This window comes from Oryzias melastigma, linkage group LG23, assembly GCF_002922805.2.
Source record: "Oryzias melastigma strain HK-1 linkage group LG23, ASM292280v2, whole genome shotgun sequence".
Classification (NCBI taxonomy): domain Eukaryota; kingdom Metazoa; phylum Chordata; class Actinopteri; order Beloniformes; family Adrianichthyidae; genus Oryzias; species Oryzias melastigma.
This window is the reverse complement of record NC_050534.1, coordinates 11,484,562-11,491,749: the sequence shown is the minus strand read 5'-3', so window position 1 is coordinate 11,491,749 and position 7,188 is coordinate 11,484,562. Positions and strand designations below refer to the sequence as shown.

The 7,188-nt window shown below is 35.2% G+C and overlaps 1 long non-coding RNA gene across 1 annotated transcript; it reads right to left on the bottom strand.

Moving 5' to 3' along the window:
- Nucleotides 1-2,746: 2,746 nt before the first annotated feature.
- LOC112157810 lies at nt 2,747-7,182 on the bottom strand. The gene is made up of 2 exons (XR_004947207.1): nt 6,561-7,182; nt 2,747-2,925 (listed from the first exon to the last, which is right to left on the bottom strand). It is a non-coding gene; the product is annotated as an uncharacterized LOC112157810 (long non-coding RNA).
- Between the last annotated feature and the right edge of the window lie 6 nt (nt 7,183-7,188).

The following is a 7,188-nucleotide window of genomic DNA, read 5'->3' as shown; positions in this document are numbered from 1 at the left end:
CATGCAGAGGACTAAGCCTGTGTTTCTATGCATTGTATTATTACGTGTTTTCAAAACTAGAAATAAATTTGTGTGCAGGTATACAGGAAGTATGAATAAAAAGACACTTGTACCCTTTTTTGTGGAAAGCAAGGATGGGAAGATTGAAAAATCTGGGCCTTGGGCTAACAAGGTTTTGAAGAAGGATGTCCTAATTTCTTTTTTTTTTATATTTGAAAGGTGGATATAACAAAACATTTTAACAAACACTGAACCAATAATCTCAGTGAAAGCTACAAAAACTACTTGAATTACTTTTTACTATGGTGCTAAAGACAGAAGCAGCACCAAAATCCTCCCTCTAACGCATGTCAAAGTCAAGGCCCGGGGGCCAGATCCGGCCCGCTGGGTGATTATATTTGGCCCTCCAGATCATTTTATTTAATTGGTATTAACAGCCTAATGTTATCTTGTGCTTGTTTCTAATCCAGGATTTTTCAGTTTCTTAGGCTACTTTGGAGGGCTGCACGGTGGCGCAGTGGTTAGCGCTCTTGCCTCACAGCGAGAAGGCCCCGGTTCGACTCCCGGCTGGGACCTTTCTGTGTGGAGTTTGCATGTTCTCCCCGTGTGTGCGTGGGTTTTCACCGGGGACTCCGGCTTCCTCCCACCGTCCAAAAACATGCTTCATAGGTTAATTGGTGACTCTAAATTGTCCCTAGGTGTGTCTGCGAGTGGATGTGTGTGTGATTGAGGCCCTGCGACAGACTGGCGACCTGTCCAGGGTGTACCCCGCCTTCGCCCTTCAGTAGCCGGGAGAGGCTCCGGCACCCCCGCGACCCCGAAAGGGAAGGAGCGGACAAGAAAATGGATGGATGGATGGATAGGCTACTTTGAAGTTCAGCTATTTTTTCAGATACATACTAGCTGTTTTGGCTGATCTATTTTACTTTGTTTTAGGCTATTTTGGAGGTAAGCTAATATATCAGCTATAGGCTAGCTTTTTTTGGGCTAATTCAGGCTTTTTTGTTTGTTTTTAGGCTGTTTTGGAGTTTAGCTAAAATTTCAGCTACATGCTAGCTGTTTTGGCTAATCTATTTTACTTTGTTTTAAGCTATTTTGAAGTTTAGCTATTTTTTTCAGCTACATCTTAGCTGTTTTGGCTAACCGTAGTTTTTTTTTTTCAGTTTTATGGGCTAATTTGGCATTTAGCGAATACTTTAGCTGGCAATCAGCTTTAGTGATTTCAGCTATTAAATTTAGCACTAGCATCTTCTGCAACCAATTTTACCTTAAAGCATTCACACTAGCATTTTTGCAGCTATATATCTAGATCAAAATTATGTTCAGTATTACGGTTTTAAAGTTTTAAAAATGTAGTTTTAGAGTGTTCAATAAATGTTTGTCCTGTTCAGCGCTCGACCTAAAGTGTGTTATAGATTTTGGCCCCTTGTGTGATTGATTTTGACACCCCTGTTCTAACACATAAAATAGGGCTTCCTGTTTGGAAAAAGGAAACTTTATGGCTTAATACTTTCAAATTTGCGTATACAAAACAATAATTCAACAAAATAATTCACAAACAATACAGTTGCTGATACCTGAGCTCACCAATCCCTTTAACTAGCTAAAGACTTACAAAAATTGAATTTCTGAGAAAGTAAAAAGATTTGTTTCAGAAAAAATGTCAAGAAAGTTGTTCAATAGTGAAATAATAATAGTATGTAAAAGATATCTTAGTGACTAGGATTTGTTTCTAAAAATAAGAATTCTTAGTAAGACCATTTCTTTTACCCCATTAGCAGATTTTTTTTCTTCAAATCTTTTGACTCATTTCTAAAGAGACTGTTGTCACATACACTAAAACAAAGAGTTTTGGGGGCACGTACAAGCAAAAAATCTTTTGAGAGACTCACTTTGATTGTATTTTGAGTGGTCTTTTGTTCATACCATTTTTAGACAAAATTTTTAAAACATTACGTTGCTTTCGGGGACATTCTTTTTCCAGGAGTTTGTAAAAATTCATCTCTGACTTATAGGCAGGACCACTGACACTGAGTAAGCCTGCCCACATTTCCCATAATCTATCGGTTCACACTCTTCTAGTGGGTAACAGCCCCTTATTCCCCCAACTTAACATTACAAACAAAGCAACAAAATGGCAATCATTAGTTGTCGTGGTTTGGCAAGTAACCCAGATGATATAGCAGATCCAAAAGGTTTAATATCAAAAGTAAATCCAAGGAAAGTATAACATGAATATAAAATAAGCAGGAGAAAATAATAAAAAAAAACATAGAAAATTATGTTTTTGTGGGTTTTTTTGTAATGGAGGACTAATATAAAATAAGTTAAGATAAAAACTGTGTTTTTTGAGTATTTCTTTATTCAAATCATGTTTGATTAATTTTATTCAAAAATGTTACATTAGTTTCGCTGTGACTTCGATGCTTTAAATCACTTGAACAAATATTCATCAATCCCAAAGTGAGTGATCCCTTTAGTCTTCAATTTCGATGCATTCATCCATCAACTTTTACATTTCACCTTCAGTGTAAATGCTGGACTGGGAAAAACACTTTTTTTTTTTTTATAAACTCTCAAAATGCTGACAAGACGTTTCATATATCTTGTGAAAGTTGCAACGGTTTCACAAAGTAGCAGCCTAAAGACACCGCATGATGAAAGATTACTTATAAATGTCTCAGCTGACAGCATCAGCAGATTAAATAAATGGCTGGAGCATTAGTCTGGAAAAAATAAGGCCAAATGTGCATCAAAGACATTTATTCGAGAGTGTGCCTTTTGGGGTTTGTGCTGAAGGTCTATCGCTTTACTGCACGTAGGGATGCATACATGCACATGAAAAGAAGCCATCGATGCAGCCATGTGGAGATCTTTCACTGAGCTTGTCTCAGTCTTAGTCGAGCATTCACTTCTTCCAGTGACCTAGAAATGAGTGACAAGGCAAACAAAAGCTGAAATAGCCTTCTGCTCTCTGCATGGTTCATGGATTTATCAGTTTGCAGAGTGTGTGGCATCTGCAGAAGCAGGTCTTTTCCATAAAGAGATAAAAAACGTTCAGTTTGGTTATTGGGATGAAGAAACTAAAAGTATCAAAAGTCACTGGGGATGGATTGATCAAAATGTCATGTAGCTTTTAGAAATTTTTAGGATTTTCAGAGGTCTCGGATTCACTTAAAATATTATTTTGAGGTTGACATTGTAATTTTTAAAATCGTTTTTCTTTTTCTGAAAAACAAAAAGGGATTTAGATAAAGAAAAATAAGGAAAAAAAAAAAAAAAACGAGAAAGACTATCATATATTTAGACGTTTTGGATCAATGAAGAGAAACCAACGTAGTATTTTAACACCTAAACAGGATCCAAAAGAAAAAAAAACAACTAAAAACTAAATTAATTCTACCTTATGATTTAAAACATAATCAGATATTTTATTAAATCTATTATATTTAAAGCTTGGGTTTATCGGTTTATTAATTTATCTGTCAGGAACTGGAGAACCTAAATGTAGGAGACTACAGGCTTAGTGGCAGAGATGTGAACATTTAAAAAAGAAACCCAAACATGACAAATACTCATCGAAAAAAAAAAAAGAGTTGACAAAGCAGATGATCTGGTACTGAAAAACTGAAAACCAGCTTAGGATGATCAATTATGACCTGGGATATTCAAAACAGAACATGAAATCAAACGTCTCAATACAATCCTTACACAACCAGGGCCGGCTCACCAATAGGTAAAGGCTGGGGCCCAGGGCCCAAACACTTGGGGAGACTCGAACACTTAATAATAATGTCTAAAAACATTTTACGCTTATAATTATAAATAATAAAAAGATAAACATCACTGAAATGGCTTATGATGCTCATGTGAACGTATTTTGTCCTCCCCCGTCTCTCTGCAGCAATGGAATATTCCATCAGCATTAACTTCGAGAGCAGAGAGAAACCTTGAAAGAAGTTTTTTTTAAAGCTGTCATTTGTTTCTAAAGTGAGAAAATTTGCACACTTGATAAATTCAAGTTGATTTTCTTCAAATAAAGTACTTAAAATACATTTCTTTAACATTTAAATGTGATTTCAGTTTTGAAACACATTTCGGTTCATTAATACTGTCTAAAAGTGGACCACTGATGAAGTTCTTTAAATGTTTCTCCCTAGGTAAGGATTTAAAAAATATATGTATATAACCACTGCAGAGGACCCCCATGTTAGTGTTTGCTCTGGGCCCCCAAACTGCTAAGTCCGCCCCTGCACATGAAGATATAAGAAAATAAAACACAAAAAAACATCAAAAGAATAAATTGTAGCACAAACTTATTTTAAAGCTCAGATTTATTTTAATCAAAAAAAGGAACAGTCGGAGGACTCAGCATACCGTCACCCATGCTAACATACACCCTACTGGCATGTCGAATTATCGAGAGAGAAAATGGCAGAAGATGAGGTTTCGACCTACTGAGTCACATCTTGGCTGGTTCTGCCTAATACATAAACATGATAAACCCCAAGTGTGTGTTTGAGTGTGTGTGTGTGTCTGTGTGTGAGAGACCTGCACATCCACCTTTGGTTGTGCAGTCATCTGTTTAAAACGTGTTGCAGCCAAAGGAACAATGTCAAGACTTTCTCACTGAAATTAGCTTGAAATACTGTTTTCATATTCATATTCATATTCTCCTTTAAATAAATCTGGTTTTATATAAAGTAGATAAAAACATAAACTGATGAATATTCTTAAGATGTTTGCATTTCTTTTTTTATTTTGTCAAATTATGTATAATTTTGCATTTCAAAAGCACTAACATGGTTTCTCCTTTTTTATTCATAATCACTTAATTCATATGAGAATAAACAGTAAAGATTTTCACAAATGTCACAAATGTCACCCTGTAACATTAATGTAAGTTTCACATTTTATGTATATTTATGAACACAACTGTACCCACTTTCAAAATAAAAGTTAAAATGAAAACAGAAAAAAAGCCATCCTGTCACGTCGTAGACTTTGTGGTCTTAAAATATTGAAATTAAGCAAAATCTAAATAATTAGAGATAATCTTTTCAGTTATAAGATAGATTGGGGTTTGCAACCTTTCACAATAAAAGTGGTCCATTTTTTTCTGGACCAAAACACAGCAAGAGCAGCAAAGAATTATAATTTATTCATAATTATAGACAATTATGTTATTTATAAAATGTAGCTTTTAAGTATTTTTTAATAAATGAATTATAAAAGAGTCATAATTTTCTATGAATAAAAAACTCTACTTCATTACTTTTGACAGCAGCACATCCAATCCTTTCCAAAATAAAACACACAAAAGGTCCTTCTTCTGCAGCAGATTTACTTGAATTAAAAAAAGAAAAAAAGATAGGTAATAAGATCAACTCCGTTGGCCAGCAGGTTCTCCTGTACTTTGTCTCGGCTGTCCTCCAGCACGTCAGCCATGTACTGAGCCACCTGAGCTAACTGCTAACTATTCTCAGTCCATCCATGCATCTATCAATTAATCATGATTGAAAATATTTGGCTTTCTTTTTTTAATTCAAGTAAATAGTTAGCATAGTTTTGCTCAGTTACCACACATGTTAAATATCTAAACATAAACAACAAAACCTGCTAAACAAAAAGAAATCTCCAAAAATTATTTGTTTAAATTGTGTGCATTGTTTTTAATTAAAGCCAAAGAGCCATAACGGAGGGATTAAAGAACCACATGTGGCTCCAGAACCTCACAGGCACCACGTCTCCATAAAATTCAACAGACTGATAACTTCATCAATGAACACAAAGAAGCTGAATAAGGCAGTGAAGAGACAGGAATCAGCGGGGAAGCGGAAGTTTTGACAATGTGTGTTTGACAGATGATAGTTAACAAGTCTCTGAGGGATCGCGGTTGTCAGTAAAATATAGTAAAATTACAAGTGTACAAATAAAACATGTTCAGAACTGTCAAATATGAGATACAGCTCTCTATTTTGCATTTTTGAATAATTTTTTATAAACTACCAATGTGTTAAATCCCTTCAACTTATTGTTGAAATTATCATTAACAGTTGAAACATTAGAAATTAAGGCAGACACATTTATACATTTCTTGCAAAGGTTTAATCAGGCTAAAAAAGGATTTTCTCTGTGTTGGTACAGTTGAAGCAGACACAAAACTCACATATGCTACTTTTAGGAGTTACATTTTAACAGGATGATTATAGAATTTTAAAGGTAAGAAGGTGAAGTCCAGTTTTGATAATTAAAAGGATTAACAAAGCATCACATAATCATCATGGCTCAAACTCTCACGCTAATGAGGTAAAATTAGCTCAGCAATGAGTTATATAGCTAGAGATGCTACGCTAGCTTGTTAACATTGTCCAAGATAAACAAAGAGCGTAAATTGATTTAGATCTTCCTAAAATGTTTTCTATAAGTTCTCCTTTATTAGCTGAGAGTAATAATTAACTTGTGCACAGCAGTAAACAGGCATCCCAAAATGTCCAATATAGTGTCGAACTTTACGCACGCAACAAGCTAGCATAGCTAGCATAGCGTTATTTAATTACCTGTTACCAGTAATCAAGGTGGTACCTCCCCCAAGGCAGAAACCTCAGCAGGTAGTTGGTCCTGCCAGAGAGCACCGCTGGTGGTCTCCAAACCAGGTTCCTCCTCATCACCACCTCCACATCTTCCTCTGGAGCCTCGGTGTCGTCAGCACAGAGGCAGATGTTGTGGAGGATGGCACAAGCTGTGACAACCTGCAATATATACGTTTAAATATTTTCAAATAAAAAACATTTAATTAATTTCTGCAATAAAAGTCTGAAGATAAAATTAACATTTAACGCTATTGTAGAATGATTCATATAATAAAAACCCATTGTAGTTATTTGGTACATGTTTTTATTCTCAGAAAAGTGTAGGTACTTATACTAAGTTACATTTACTGCAACAACTTGTGAAATAAACAAAACTTGAATAATCCACAAACCCACAAATTCAGTATTTGTGTATTTTACAACCTGTAATAGTGTTGCTAAATAAATATTTCAATTAAACTAGCCAAAGCTAATATGTAAAAGAGCTCCTAGATGTTTTTTAAGCGTTTGTACACAGTACCTGTAGATCGTTTTGTCTCCGCCGAAAAAATACCAACAAATGCCGGCGGCGGCGATGGATCTGCTCCAACTCCTC